We start from the raw sequence: 16,175 nt of genomic DNA on the forward strand, positions 1-16,175 counted from the left end.
ATGTTCAGCAACAAAAAGAGCAAGGGTGGCTTCTGCTTGCTGCACAGGACTTTGCGTTACACTTGGCATGACATCAGTTAGAGCACGCTGCTGAAATCCTTTGCGTGGCGCACAGGCCAGGTGTTTTGCAGACGTGGAGTGCTTATCGATGCTCGCTTTCTTCGCCTCGATAGAACATTTGCAAAATTTGCAAAAAGCCTTCAAGGGGTCCTCGGAAATCGCCATGAGCCAGTCCTTGTTCTTATCCTTTTTAAGCCAGCAGTCTCTGAAGCGCTGTTTGTACGTTTTGCTCTTGTCTGCCATGTTGTCGAATCTCTAACAATCTTACAAGTATATGTACGCCACGCTCTCAAATTCCTTTTCGCAATCAGAGCAGTGATAAAGAGAAATTACCAGTCAGACATAAAAAGGCACAGTGTTCGACAAAGCACTGCGCATGCAAAACAATATCGAGCAGCAGCGACAGTACAGAAAGAGCTGTTGCAACAACTGTGCCCTAACAAGCGAGATAGGCAAACGAAAAAAAAATTTTCACATTTTCACCAGTCACTTCAAAAGTGGGATGACCGCTGCAGGATCATGTATGATGTCGCCGCCCCAATAAATGGCGCACGCTCGATCCCCCGTGCTGGCTGGACATCAGCAGCGTCGAAACACCGGAGGTCGCACGGTAGCGCTTCTCGGAAACGAAACTATGGATGCGAGTTGATATCCGGCACTCATTGCTTCTTATTTATAGGTCATGGCGTGTTTGTCCGTTTGCACAAAAGCATACAGGCGCACAAACATCTAACATCGGCGGTACAAGCGCGTGTTCCCACTGACCGGGAGCCAAGGAAGCCGCAGATCGAAAACGAGCGTGTGGGAACGAAGAGGACACGGCGGAGCACATGGAGGAATGGCGGAGCACATCATTCTGCAGTGCCCACAACTGTCGCCCAAGCCGCGAGAGGGCACCACGATACTCATGGCACTGGGATTTGCTTCGGCGGAAAGCGATGTAGAAGACGGCCAACGGAACAGCGCAGTGTCGGCGATGAAAGCTTTCGAATAATGTCTGTCTTTTAAATGCGGGAAAAGCCACATATTGCTGTCCAAGGTCAGCAAAAATGAGCTCTCTCGATTTAGCTTTCGCATCACCATTACTTTTTAACGATTTTAAATGGGATGTTTTAAATGACCCCATGGGCAGCGATCACTTACCTACCGTCATCAGGCTCTCATCGTCCACTCCAATCATCCCCACAAGGCCACGGCGCTGGAAACTTCAGCTCGCCGACTGGTCACTTTTTGCAAAAAGTGCCACTCTGGAAAAGGAATTTTGTGACGAGCTTAGCACAGATGAAATTAATGAGAAGTTTACTGAATGCATAATATCGGCCGCAACACTCGCTATACCACAAACAACAGGACTTGCACAAAAGAAACATAAAGTGTGGTGGACACAAGAATGCACATTAGCAAAAAAACAACAAAACAAAGCCTGGAGCGCTCTGCGTCGATATCCCACTGCAGAGAACTTACTTACCTTTAAGAAGGCAAAAGCCAGAGCGCGGTATGTCCGAAGAAATGCAGAAAAGACCTCTTGGCAGAAATATGTCTCCTCAATAAATAGTTCAATAACATCAAAGAAAATGTGGGAAAAAGTTCGTAAATTTACTGGTGACCATACCCCTTTCACACTTCCTCTCTTGACAGCACCCGGGACACAAACATCTTTAGAAGAACAGGCCAACATATTGGGCGAGCATTTTGCTGAGATCTCAAGTTCATCCAACTACACAAAGCAATAGCTGAAAAACAAAAATTCCCATCCGCAGCAGGTATACATGAGGATTAGAACCAGCCTCTCACACTGCAAGAATTAAATAAGGTATTATCTTCTGGAAAAAAGACAGCACCAGGACCAGACAACGTGCATTACGCTATGCTTGCCCATCTCTCGGAGGCTGCTGTAGAGGCACTGTTAAAATTCTTTAATAAAATCTGGATAACTGGAAATATACCTGACGAGTGGAAAAAAGCAGTCATAATACCTTTTCTCAAACCCGGAAAACCACCAACAAGTCCTAGCAGTTACAGACCAATAGCCCTCACCAGCTGCATTGCTAAATCGTTCGAAAGTGTAATAAACATTAGACTGACCTTCGTACTTGAATCTCGGCAACTACTAGATAAACACCAATGTGGGTTTAAGAAAACATGCTCCACCACAGATCACCTTGTCCGCCTAGAAAACACCATCCGGGAGGCGTTCATCCACAAGCAGCACTGTATTGGGGTCTTCTTCGACTTGGAGAAGGCCTACGATACTACGTGGAAGTTCGGCATCCTCCGGGACCTAGCAGAGCTAGGTATCCGCGGCAGGATGATGAACTGCTTGAACGACTTCCTGGCTAACCGCACACTCCGAATCCGCCTAGGAGCAACTCTCTCCATGACTTTCACCCAAGAGAACGGCGTACCCCAGGGGTGCATTCTAAGCACGACACTCTTCATAGTAAAAATGAATTCCTTAGCTAAAGTAATACCCAAGTCAATAATGTATTCAGTTTATGTAGATGACCTACAAATAGCATGCACGTCCTCTAGCATATCAACCTGTGAGAGACAAATACAAATCACACTATATAAACTAGGTTCTTGGGCAGACAGAAATGGATTTAAATTTTCCCCCAAAAAAACAGTAGCTGTTCTTTTTTCATTGCGACGAGGCCTACAGGTCGATCCCAATCTATGCTTGAATCACACTGCGCTACCAATTCAACAAGAACACAAATTTTTAGGCCTAACTTTCGACAAGAAACTCACATTTCTACCACACATTAACAACCTTAAAAAGAAAGCTTCTCAAGCACTTAATATCTTAAAAGTTCTCTCACGAAAGCGGTGGGGGTCCGATAGAGCAAGCCTTTTACAAATATATCGCTCTCTGGTGCGCTCCAAGCTGGACTACGGGTGCATAGTATATGGTTCGGCAAGAGCATCCTACTTAAAAAGATTAGACCCCATTCATAATCTTGGTCTGCGCCTATCATCTGGAGCATACAGAACATCACCAGTAGTTAGCCTTTACGTTGAAACTAATGAAGCCGCTCTTGAGGATCGAAGAATCGCCCTTACATGCTCATATGTCTTAAAAATCCGTTCTCTTCCGAAACATCTCTGCCATTCAGTTGTCACCAAGTGCCCATCTAAAAGATTATTCATCAACAAACCACATTCTATCAGACCATTAATATTGCCACGTATCATTGTAGTGTTTGTTCGTTCACGCTCAAGGCTGCGGGAAAGGGCTGTTATCATTTTTGTTCGTGACGCGAGAAGCGACCAGTCTAATCTCGATTGATCGCAGCCATGAAAGGCTGCATCTAGGTTTTTCCAGATTACTGTAGATGATCTTGTCCTGCTATCTGGAAGTTTCCTTGCCGGCTTTAAATTGCGCGATGCCGCGAGCAGCGGACATTCGTACTTCGACGATTGACGAGCACGCTTGTTGCTTACGCCGCCACCGAGTGAGTCAGTTCTTTTGCGGGCGCAAGTCAGCCCAAATAAAGAGCTTCGTTTGCAAGTATTTCTGGTGTCTTCCTGACCGCTGGACCGCCGTCACTACAACGTGACAATATTGCGCTTTGAAGACAAATGTGAAGAGCTAACAGTACTAGAATGCTTACCGAGTATTGCACAAAGGAATGAATATTTACCACCATGGTACAGCCTGCCTTCAGTATGTGACCTCACAATGACACATTTAGATAAAAAGCAAACGCCAAATGAGTACATATTACAGGAATTCTTTGCACTACAAGAAAAGTATGACACTTACATTGAATTCTATACCGATGGCTCAAAAGCAGAAAGTCACGTTGGAAGTGCAGTAATCCAAGGAAAAAACAAACAGATAATGCGACTACCAGAATGCGCATCGGTTTTTACTGCTGAGTGTTATGCCATCTTTGTAGCTGTGGAAAAAATAGTAAGAGAGAATATCAAAAATAGCATCATTTACACCGATTGCCTGAGTATGCTCAAAGCACTGCACTCCAGAAATGCTGCTGAACCCATAATAGGTAACATCATACATAACATTGTTCAAATCACAAAACAAAAACATAACATTAAATTCTGCTGGGTTCCTAGCCATGTTCGAATCGTAGGTAATGAGAAAGCAGATGTATGCGCTGCACAAGCCCGGAATGGCCAAATAAAACAAGTGAGCATACCGCACAGGGATTGTTTAAAGTTTATATACAGTAAACTCAAAAATAAGTGGCAGGCTGCATGGCAAGAGCATGTAAACAACAAACTACATTCTGTGAAGCCAATTTTAGGGGAATGGCAATCATGTAGGCATCAAGAACGTTTTACCGAAGTTATTTTATGTCGGCTCCGCATTGGACACACCCACCTCACGCACAACTTTCTGCTAGCCAAACAAAACAAACCTCTCTGTGAAATGTGTGGTGCTGAACTCACAGTGAACCACATTTTAATTTCATGCATAAAACTAGAAGAACTAAGAAAGAAATATTTCACAACATTTTACAGGGAAAGCATCCCATTACACCCCATGCTACTCTTAGGTGATCGAGCACTGGTTGACATTTCATGTATTTTTAGATTTCTCAAGGAATCCAACGTTTTAAACAAACTCTAAGTATTTTTAAAAAGCTTCACCATTAACAAAAACTCTAACCTTGTGTTTGGCGCATCATAGCCTCAGTTGCTTTTGCGCCATAAAAATCAATATAACTAACTAACAATAGAAGGACTATCCACAGCTATCGCGGAGACAAACACACACACGTCTCCGGGTAATGATGAGGTGCCCTATGCCGCCTTTGCAAAGCTACCCCGTACCTCCCGTCTTCGACTCCTGGAGTATTATAATTCTTCCTGGATGGCTGGTGAGGTCCCCACGGAATGAAAGCTGGCGAAAATTGTGCCCGATTTGAAACCTTATAAGCAGCCAACAAGCTACGCATCATTCCGGCCCATTGCCCTACTCAGCTGCGTAGGTAAGCTCATGGAGCGCATGATCTGCAAACGCATAACTTGGTTCCTAGAAAGCCGAAATGAGTTCCCCCAAGAAATGAACGGGTTCCGTCAAAACAGGTCTGCGACTGAGAACATCATCGCCCTCGTCTCATCAATTAAGGAGTACCTTCATGCTGGGTACATACCGCTAGCCGTTTTCCTAGACATAAAGGCCGCCTTTGACTTTGTCTTTCACCATGAAATTGCCCCAGCCTTTGCCAGTAATGGCCTTGGAGGAAAGCTATACAAGTGGATTGGGCATCATTTAAAAGAACGGCAAGTTTCTATGACCACTCCGAACGGTCTAACACGCTTTCACGCAGTGGAGAGGGGCGTACCACAGGGAGCGGTGCTCAGCCCTCTCCTGTTCAATATTGTCCTTATACACAAAAGAAGAAACATTCCGAGAGGGGTACGCATAACAATTTATGCTGATAATATCTGCATCTGGACCGCATCACGTTCGCGCTATATTACCCAGCAACGTTTTCATAGAGCGCTATTGCACATTTCGATGTACCTGGCTTCCAGAGCTCTTCGTCTCTCGCCAGAAAAGATTGTTACAAAGGCGTTTACACGAAAAACGATGACCCGATATCCACTGCCTCTAGACGGACGATCGCTGCCATATGTATGATATCAGCGATTCCTCGGTGTTGTAATTGACTATAATCTGTCATGGTCATCTCAGATAAAATCTCCGCGAGAGGATTACTGCAGCATCGCAAGTGTTCAGGTTCATGGCGGGAGCAAGGTGGAATAGCAACTGCCCATCAATGCTTCTGCTTGAAAAAGCCTACGTTGAAGGAACCTTGCGCTACTGTCTACCAGTGCTTCAAAGATTATCTCAGAAGGGTAGCGGATTGGGCTAGTTGCTGCAGGTTTGACATTTTTCTACCGCTAAGACAACAAGGACGAAGAAGGAACAGACAAGGACGAGCGCTACTTCCAACTGTTTATTTCGTAAAACCGCAAGTGCTTAAAACAGTTCTCGAACGCTTTTATGACACGCCAGTAAATTGCACGTGCGCGATTACACAGTATAGCTACCGAGACTAACAGAACTATGAAGATATAAGTGCACGATTACGTTGATACCCTGAGGAAGGCAAGTTCTTTTTTTGACAATGAAATAGACGGTGAGCTTACACAATTGCTACCCAGTGATGCTATGTTCTGTGCTTCTATAATCTCTCGGGTTATTTGATCGCGACTACGTCCGATGATGTGGCACTGATTTAACAATGGAGTACAATTACGGCACTTACTGCAGTGAATGGCTAGGTTGCTTCCGTAGGAATTTTTAACATTGCTGTTGTGCTGGCGTAGCCGGTCATTGAGACAACAGCCCGTTTGCCCAACATACTTATTGCCACAAGATAGAGGGATGCATTACACAACACAGTCTACACAGTCCACGTACGCTGTTTGGTGTTTGATGCCACATAATTGTTTGACAGAAGCGTAGGGTTTCGTCAGCTGGCAAAGTTTGTTAAGCTTGTTAGGGGCCGTGAAAACAACTCTAACATCTGCTTTCTGCACTACCTTTTTCAAGTTGTGGGAAACAGTGTGCACGTAAGGGAGCACAGCAACCTTTTTTCTCTCACTAGACTGATTTGCGATTTCGTCACGGCCGTTCAGGCTCCTAAGGACGCGTTCTGCTACCGAGACCTGAAGTGGAACCGGGTAGCCAGCGGCGGATAACCGGTTCACTTGTTTGTGGAAACTACGGGGCATGCAGTGGTGGCAAGATTTTGTCAATGCGTTTCTGATACAAAGTGCAATCACTCCTCGCTTTACCAGCTTGGAGTGGGCGGAGCGGAAAGCTAAGAGGGGTTTATTGCCGCGAGGTTCGTAGCTCCAGCAAACGTGGTTGTCGGTGAGTGAAAAGTTAATATCGAGGAAGCGGATTTCCCTGTCAGATGGTAGTTCATGGGTTAGTTTTAGTGGGCTGAGATTATTCTGGAAGGCTAGTAAAATCTGGCTAGCTTCGTGTTGAAGGGAGTTCTGGTCATAGTCAATAAAAACTAAAAAGTCATCCACAAATCTAAACACCTTAAAAACCTTTGAACCCTCCAAATACCGCTGGAGGGCTCTGTCATGGTAGCTTAAAAACAGATCGCTGAGCACCGGTGCTATACAGGAGCCTATATATACACCTTCCTTTTGTAGGAAGGGTTGGTTGTTCCAGGAAATAAAAGTATTTTTCAGGTAGAACTGCAAAAGTTCAAGAAAGCCGCTACACGAAACCCCGGCATCATTTTGGAAGGGGACAACACCGAAGTGGTCGATGCTGTCTTGAACATATTCTAGTAAAGAAGTATGTGGCAGTGAGTAGTATAAGTCTTTAACATCGATTAAAAAGGCCTGAAGGCTCTTGTCGGGATGGGATGAAACAAAGTCTAATACTTCTTCTGAGTTCTTAACCACAAAGGGGTCGTCAAAGCTTAGCAGATTTAGCTTTTCATGAAAAAACAAGGCCACTAACTTCTGCCACGTCCCATTCTCTGAAATAATCACCCTTAAAGGGTCCCTGAAACGCTGTCCATGTAGGCAAAGAGAAGTCGAAGTATTGATAGACATTGAACGATCCATCATCCTACCGCAAAAATTTTTGATCTACCTTGTGCGGAACCAGAGATAATGGCTATTAAAAATGACCACCAGCCTTTTCCCTCTCAACTCGCACACCGGAGCGAACCATAAAAAAATAAAGATTACAGGCCGGGACCATGCTCCGCCCACAAATACGTCATCGACGAGATCGGATTGTTTACTTCCGGTTGACGCGCTCTTTCGCTCGATCGCTCGCTCGCTCGCTTTCCCGCTGTCTGCTATGTCCACCTGTGTCTCGCAACCGTCGCTGCGGCCTCTCTCGTACTATAGACCCCGAGCTGAAGGAACGACTTTTGCGGATGAGTGCCGAAATGGGATTTCAGTCTTAAGGCGGGGACACATGTGCGAAAAGTGTGTGCGATTCGCTGCGGCGCGCCGTTGTGAACGACGTCGTAACAACCGATCGCAGCTCGTCGCCTGCGTCCAACCTGCTGGATGTCTACGACAAGCCGCGCGCGGAAAACGCAACGACGGGAAGCGGGAGCCAATACGAGTGCGGAGAGCGGCAGCGTCATGATGCCGTACAGCGCGCTGCTCAGGGCGCTCGGGGCCGAGCCACGCCGGACCGGCCTGCTAGCCTTGATGCCGGCCACCGGCGACTGAAAAACGCGCTAGCATTGTTTGTTCTCGTCCATAGCAAGCCCTTGGATAGATGCATGTCAAAAATGCAGAATTTCTGACGATCGTTGGCCAATACCGAGTTGCTGGTAAAAGTGATGACTGCGATACAAGCAAATTTCATCCAACAGCCGATTTGGTGCTGCTGCTACTTGGTGCGGTTCGCCTACCGTCTGCTAGCTCCGTTGCTGAAGGCATCGTGGAAATCGAACATATCTTTTATTATGGGACGAGTTCGCAGTAAAGCGATGTGAATAGTAGGCCTTTTATTATAGCGCAGGCAACTTCCGTAGCGCCGTCAGCTGCGGTTTCAATGCGAAACCAGATAGGCCTAGCGACGACTAGGGCAGCCTGAGACCAGCGCGCAGTTCGTCGCGCGGCGTTGCCGCAGGTGGTGTCGTTGCCGAAAGATCCACTTTTGCACAGACATATTTTCGTTGCTCGAATCTAGGAAGCATCCTCGCTGGTATCATGGCTGTTTTGCATTTTCTTGTGCGAACGTGATGTACGCGGAGCATGCCGGCCGGCCGGCCTGGATCCCGTCTGCCGGCGACATAAAAACGAGCTAAAGTGTGTTCTTGACGTAAATAATAAACCCTGGGATAAGAAATGTGAAAAATGTGTCATTTTTGAGGATCGCTGACCAATACTGAGCTGCTGGTAAAGGTAACGACTGTGATACGAGCAAATTTCTTGCCACAACCGTCTCGCAGCTGCCGCTGGCCCGACGTGGGGTCCGGCTCGCCTGGCGCCCGCTCGCTTCGCTGCAGAAGGAGTCGCGGAAAGTGACCATACTATTATTTTATTGTGAGATGATGCTGTTGACTGCAAAGCGATGTGTAGATTAAGCCTTGTATTATAGCTCAGGCGACTTCCGAAGCGCCGGCCGCTGCAGCTTCGATGCCAAAGAGGCAATAGGCCTAGCGACGACCACGGCAGCCAGGCAGCAGCAGAGCTCGTCGCCCTGAGCACCCGCGAGCGGTGCCGTTGCCGAAAGCTCGCAACATAAGCAGGCGTGCTTTGTCGCTGCTCGAGAAGTATTTCTGATAACAAGGCGATCTTGCCTTGTGATATTTGTACACCATCCCAAGCAGCGCTCAGGCATTGCTGCACGGCGGCGAAGTGCGACACCGGTTGTGAGCGGAGCTTGGGTAGGGCGGCGCAGCGATGCTCACCGCTCCGTGTCTCCCTGCTTGTAGTGGGGCGGCAGTTCGCAAGCGACGATCGGTGCAGCGCGTCGGCCAAGCTTTTAAGGACACGCCGTTCAGAAATCGAGCGCTGAATCCTGACGACGACGACGGCTCGCTCACTTCCATCTTTCGGCAGACAGTGACGAAGGGCAACATCTTGCCGAACCCTGGCTTTGCAACCAACGACACAGCACGGCCGGTCCATTTTGATTGCGCATGCGACGGAGGTCGCGACAGAAATCAGTAGTGCGGTGACTCCAAATCGCACCTCGATTCTCGATTCGGTTCGACGGCGGCGCCGGCGGAGTGACACAAGCGGCACGAGCAGACGAAAACATTGTAAACCGGAAGTGCAGTACTAATTTCTGACACCGACCACACAATAACTGCGTAAACATGCATATAAACGACAACTCTGCTTGCTGAAATGCGAAATGTTTCCGAAAAGAGTAAGAGTGTGAAGTATCTAGAGCTTCTAGTTTGTTAAATGCGTGATTTCACGTTGGCACCGCGAACCAATCATAGCCCAGCACTTGTGACGTAAAGAGTACAAACTGACGTAAAGAGTACGGATTCGGGCGGAAGTTCACCGCCGCTAGTCGCCGCGAGGCTCGGGAGAGGTAGTTTTTGAAAATGTATTGTAAATTATCTACTCGCCATTGATGTATTGTACGCGGCATGAACGTTCAGTGGCCTACGCTCTACATAATGCAAGTATTTGTTTGCCAACCTCAGACACCCCTTTCAGGGACCCTTTAAGGGTACGTCAATCTTATGCGTTTTCGCACTGAAAAAAACATCGAGGTGGTTCCGCGGACAATTCTGAATGCCCCTGGTTAGTTTGTTTAGGCTGAGTCTGGTGCACAATTTTTTCGCTTCGGTTTTCCGCCTAGAGAGCGAGATCTCACCGTGGGAATTGAAGGTGGCGGAGATAGCCTCCAGCGCATTGGCGTTGAAACTGTCGTGGGAGAAGACAGCAAAGCCGCCTTCCTTATCTGCCGGTATAACACACATGGACTGTTCCAACAAAAAACCTGCAACGCGTTTCAGGGGAAGTTTGGATGGATTCGGTCTGCTGCGGTTGAGGACGTCAACGCCGTCCAAGGTGCAACGGCTGGCCTCGTCGGAGTCTGGAGCTAACTTGGATACACCATGTACCATGGACAGAAGCTCATGACCTGACTTCTTCGTTTTGTAGGCGAACATGGGGCCAAGGGCCAGGACGTTCTTGATGTCTCCTGGCATAGCCAATCCCTCGGGGATATGCAGGGTGCCCTTGGCTTATGCTCGGGCGGCGATCTGCGACCGTACAGTCTTCAGTTGCTGCTGCCAGATGGCCTCGGTAGCTCGAGAAGCCTAGAGTTACTGTATATGCTACCAAAGGTAGCAGAGTTGCGCGTAGGTCCGCCATCTTGCCTGCCAAGCAACCGAAGTTATGCGGCGAAGCCGCACTCCGTTTCTGCAGGCGACATGCCTAGCGCATCACCGATCGACCGCGAGCGCTTTTCCGAGGTTTTTAAAGCACTTTTTCGATTGATCGCAAACAAAAAGCCCCTAAAAAGCTGACTGCGTAACCCAGTAAACAAATGTGGCCAAGAAAAAACGGTGCTCTAGCGCGCGCCGTGAGCTGCGGCAGCAGGCGATTCCCGTCACCTTCCCCGAACTATTTACCTGATAACCTAAGGGCAGACTCAGTATTCTAAATACGCCGTGCAAATGCAGCATTCATTCATCTTTGCGGCAACATTTATTCACCGGACCTGCATTAAATAAACTGTTTATAGTCTCCTTTACTAAATACGAAACCCTGCAAAAAGTTATGAGCCGGAACTATAGAAAGGACTGTATAAAAATCCAAAATACAGTTTACTCGAAACTGGATGAACGTTACCATCTGACGTACACAATCAGATGCCTAAACATGTTTCTCTCGATAAAAAATGGTTTGCCATTCAGGTTTTATGCCAACAGGCATAAATACGCAACGCAGAGCTCTATTTTAGCGTTTCAACAGTGTACACGAAAAAGCGCAGAGCCGCAAGTCCAGCCTTTTTTCGGTAAAGAAACCTCAATGCAACTTTTAGCAAAAAAAAAACAAACAAAACGCGTGAGCTACACCCCACAGCAGCGAACGTAAACAGCCGTTGGATAGTGGATCCGCTTCGAACTTGGCCGGCTGTCAATCCAGTTCGCTGCAGCGGCGGCGGCCGGCCTACGTCATCAGCGCACGTGTTTCTGGCCGGATGGGCAAAACATGCACCGTACCGAGGAGGCTCTCACAGGGAGAAGAAAGGCTGCAGGGCGTCTCGAATCGGGGACAGAGGCGGCGGGGGAGCACTCGACACCGGTAAAACCGGTTCAGAGCCGAAAGTGAACGATTTTGCCCATCGAGCGTCGTCTTCTCCGCAGTACACGGTTGCTTGGACACCACGTGATGGCGCTCTACCAATGGAGTCGCGAGCGGCGTGGATCAAACAGACGCGCAACTCTGCTACCTTTGGTAGCATATACAGTAACTCTAGAGAAGCCAGGCGCTGGTATTCCCGTAGAAGGCAAGCAGAATTTGACGAATCCGTTGGGTCATGCAGCTGCATGGCCAGGTGGCTTCTGTAAAGCCGAGCTTGTCGATGACATTCTGCCCGCAACGGAAGCAACCTAGCCATTCACTGCAGTAAGTGCCGTAATTGTACTCCATTGTTAAATCAGTGCCACATCATCGGACGTAGTCGAGATCAACTAACCCGAGAGATTATAGAAGCACAGAACATAGCATCACTGGGTAGCAATTGTGTAAGCTCACCGTCTATTTCATTGTCAAAAAAAAGAACTTGCCTTCCTCAGGGTATCAACGTAATCGTGCACTTATATCTTCATAGTTCTGTTAGTCTCGGTAGCTATACTGTGTAATCGCGCACGTGCAATTTACTGGCGTGTCATAAAAGCGTTCGAGGACTGTTTTAAGCACTTGCGGTTTTACGAAATAAACAGTTGGAAGTAGCGCTCGTCCTTGTCTGTTCCTTCTTCGTCCTTGTTGTCTTAGCGCTAGAAAAATGTCAAACCTGCACCAACTAGCCCGATCCGCTACCCTTCTGAACTTCATCGCTAGTTCAACGGGCCCTTTCTTCAATGTTTTGTGTTCCCAAGTGCGAAAGTGTCCCTCATCGCTGCAGTGACATGCAGAGCACGCTCGCTTGCCTTCTGCATGCGAGAAAAACTCCTTCCCCAGGACGTCATCACCGTGCTCGGAGGCTTTGTTCCTTCTGTTGGGCACTCCGGAAGGATATGCAAGATCCTGCGGGCAGAATGTCATCGACAAGCTCGGCTTTACAGAAGCCACCTGGCTATGCAGCTGCATGACCCAACGGATTCGTCAAAATCTGCTTGCCTTCTACGGGAATACCAGCGCCTGTCTTCTCGAGCTACCGAGGCCATCTGACAGCAGCAACTGAAGATTGTACGGTCGCAGATCGCCGCCCGAGCACAAGCCAAGGGCACCCTGAATAACCCCGAGGGATTGGCTATGCCAGAAGACATCAAGAACGTCCTGGCCCTTGGCCCCATGTTCGCCTACGAAACGAAGAAGTCAGGTCATGAGCTTCTGTCCATGGTACATGGTGTATCCAAGTTAGCTCCAGACTCCGACGAGGCCAGCCGTTGCACCTTGGACGGCGTTGACGTCCTCAACCGCAGCAGACCGAATCCATCCAAACTTCCCCTGAAACGCGTTGCAGGTTTTTTGTTGGAACAGTCCATGTGTGTTATACCGGCAGATAAGGAAGGCGGCTTTGCTGTCTTCTCCCACGAGAGTTTCAACGCCAAAGCGCTGGAGGCTATCTCCGCCACCTTCAATTCCCACGGTGAGATCTCGCTCTCTAGGCGGAAAACCGAAGCGAAAAAATTGTGCACCAGACTCAGCCTAGACAAACTAACCAGGGGCATTCAGAATTGTCCGTGGAACCACCTCGATGTTTTTTTCAGTGCGAAAACGCATAAGATTGACGTACCCTTAAGGGTGATTACTTCAGAGAATGGGACGTGGCAGAAGTGTGTGGCCTTGTTTCTTCAAGAAAAGCTAAATCTGCTAAGCATTGACGACCCCTTTGTGGTTAAGAACTCAGAAGAAGTATTAGACTTTGTTTCATCCCATCCCGACAAGAGTCTTCAGGCCTTTTCAATCGATGGTAAAGACTTATACTACTCACTGCCACATGCTTCTTTACTAGAATATGTTCAAGACAGCATCGACCACTTCGGTGTTGTCCCCTTCCAAAATGATGCCGGGGTTTCGTGTAGCGGCTTTCTTGAACTTTTGCAGTTCTACCTGAAAAATACTTTTATTTCCTGGAACAACCAACCCTTCCTACAAAAGGAAGGTGTATGTATAGGCTCCTGTATAGCACCGGTGCTCAGCGATCTGTTTTTAAGCTACCATGACAGAGCCCTCCAGCGGTATTTGGAGGGTTCAAAGGTTTTTAAGGTGTTTAGATTTGTGGATGACTTTTTAGTTTTTCTTGACTGTGACCAGAACTCCCTTCAACACGAAGCTAGCCAGATTTTACTAGCCTTCCAGAATAATCTCAGCCCACTAAAACTAACCCATGAACTACCATCTGACGGGGAAATCCGCTTCCTCGATATTAACTTTTCACTCACCGACAACCACGTTTGCTGGAGCTACGAACCTCGCGGCAATAAACCTCTCTTAGCTTTCCGCTCCGCCCACTCTAAGCTGGTAAAGCGAGGAGTGATTGCACTTTGTTTCAGAAACGCATTGACAAAATCTTGCCACCGCTGCATGCCCCGTAGTTTCCAAAAACAAGTGAACCGGTTATCCGCCGCTGGCTACCCGGTTCCACTTCAGGTCTCGGTAGCAGAACGCGTCCTTAGGAACCTGAACGGTCGTGACGAAATCGCAAATCAGTCTAGTGAGAGAAAAAAGGTTGCTGTGTTCCCTTACGTGCACACTGTTTCCCACAACTTGAAAAAGGTAGTGCAGAAAGCAGATGATAGAGTTGTTTTCACGGCCCCTAACAAGCTTAACAAACTTTGCAAGCTGACGAAACCCTACTCTTCTGTCAAACAATTATGTGGCATCAAACACCAAACAGCGTACGTGGACTTTGTAGACTCTTTTGTGTACTGCATCCCTCTATCTTGTGGCAAAAAGTATGTTGGGCAAACGGGCTGTTGTCTCAATGACCGGCTACGCCAGCACAACAACAATGTTAAAAATTCCTACGGAAGCAACCTAGCCATTCACTGCAGTAAGTGCCGTAATTGTACTCCATTGTTAAATCAGTGCCACATCATCGGACTTAGTCGCGATCAAATAACCCGAGAGATTATAGAAGCACAGAACATAGCATCACTGGGTAGCAATTGTGTAAGCTCACCGTCTATTTCATTGTCAAAAAAAGAACTTGCCTTCCTCAGGGTATCAACGTAATCGTGCACTTATATCTTCATAGTTCTGTTAGTCTCGGTAGCTATACTGTGTAATCGCGCACGTGCAATTTACTGCGGTGTCATAAAAGCGTTCGAGAACTCTTTTAAGCACTTGCGGTTTTACGAAATAAACAGTTGGAAGTAGCGCTCGTCCTTGTCTGTTCCTTTTTCGTCCTTGTTGTCTTAGCGCTAGAAAAATGTCAAAGATTATCTAAAACAAGCAATACGACTCTCAATGCCGCACGGAACAACTGCCTGCGAATATGTCTTGGCCTCCCAAAGAGTTCCTCTGCATCAGGAACAGTAGCGGAGGCAGGAAGTCTCCCACTAGAGGTGATTGCCGCCCAGGAAACTATGCGTACCCATCTCTGCCATGTCCTGCAAGGGAAAAAGCACTTCCTACACCGTGTCCACCTAACTCACAGCAACTCTAGCTTTGGCCAGGCAGTGCACCTCTTGCCCCTCCCTACTATTAAGCAGCCACAAACTACTACCTCTGGCCTTTCCTCCATGGACACTGTCTCCTCCAAAGGTGAAGAAGTCTGTTCCAGCAGTGAATGCAAAGAGCCGCATGCCACAGGCAGCGCTTCTGCAAGCTACTCTCGCCTACTTGAAGAATATACGCAGCACACTCGTATCTTCACCGATGGTTCAACTACAAAAGAAACCTCTTCTCGTGGCCTTTATATGCCCTCAACAGGCCATGCCCTTTCTTACAGGCTGCAGTGGAGGACATCCTCTACGACAGCTGAGCTTCACGGCAATAAGGAAGCTGTTTCTTACATCCTGCGCCGAACCGCCGGCCGTTGGCTTATCTTCACCGATTCAAAAGCATCTCTGGAGATCCTGGCCAACCTGCTAAAGAAACGAAATCATCAGCCAGTTTCCCTGGACATCGGGTATCTACATCATTTAGCTATTGCCGCAGGCCACTGCATAACATTCCGGTGGGTACCTGCTCACTGTGGCATTCTGGCTAATGAAAAAGCAGATGAAGCGGCCCGTGAGGGCCATCAACATCGGAGATACATTCTAACTTTTTTCACGAAATCTGATGCGTTCCAAATGGCTAAAAGTTTTGCTTACGAAGGAACGTATCGGCTTTGGAGTTTGCCGACACATCAGTACCAATTTCTTCACTCAATCGACCCACATCTTAGATCAAGACTCTCACCCAGAATTCCTCGACATCTGGAAACACCTTATCACCGATTTCGTCTGAATGCTGCGTATACAAACGGATTGCGATACCGTTTTGGACAAATGAAC

At 47.7% G+C, this 16,175-nt stretch overlaps 1 pseudogene; it reads left to right on the forward strand.

Moving 5' to 3' along the window:
- Window positions 1-15,658, forward strand: part of LOC149326853 (uncharacterized) — a 56,488-nt pseudogene extending 40,830 nt beyond the window's left edge.
- The last annotated feature ends 517 nt before the right edge of the window (window positions 15,659-16,175 follow it).

The sequence above is a fragment of the Amblyomma mixtum genome, chromosome 10 (assembly GCF_055824585.1).
Source record: "Amblyomma mixtum isolate Tamu chromosome 10, ASM5582458v1, whole genome shotgun sequence".
Taxonomy (NCBI): domain Eukaryota; kingdom Metazoa; phylum Arthropoda; class Arachnida; order Ixodida; family Ixodidae; genus Amblyomma; species Amblyomma mixtum.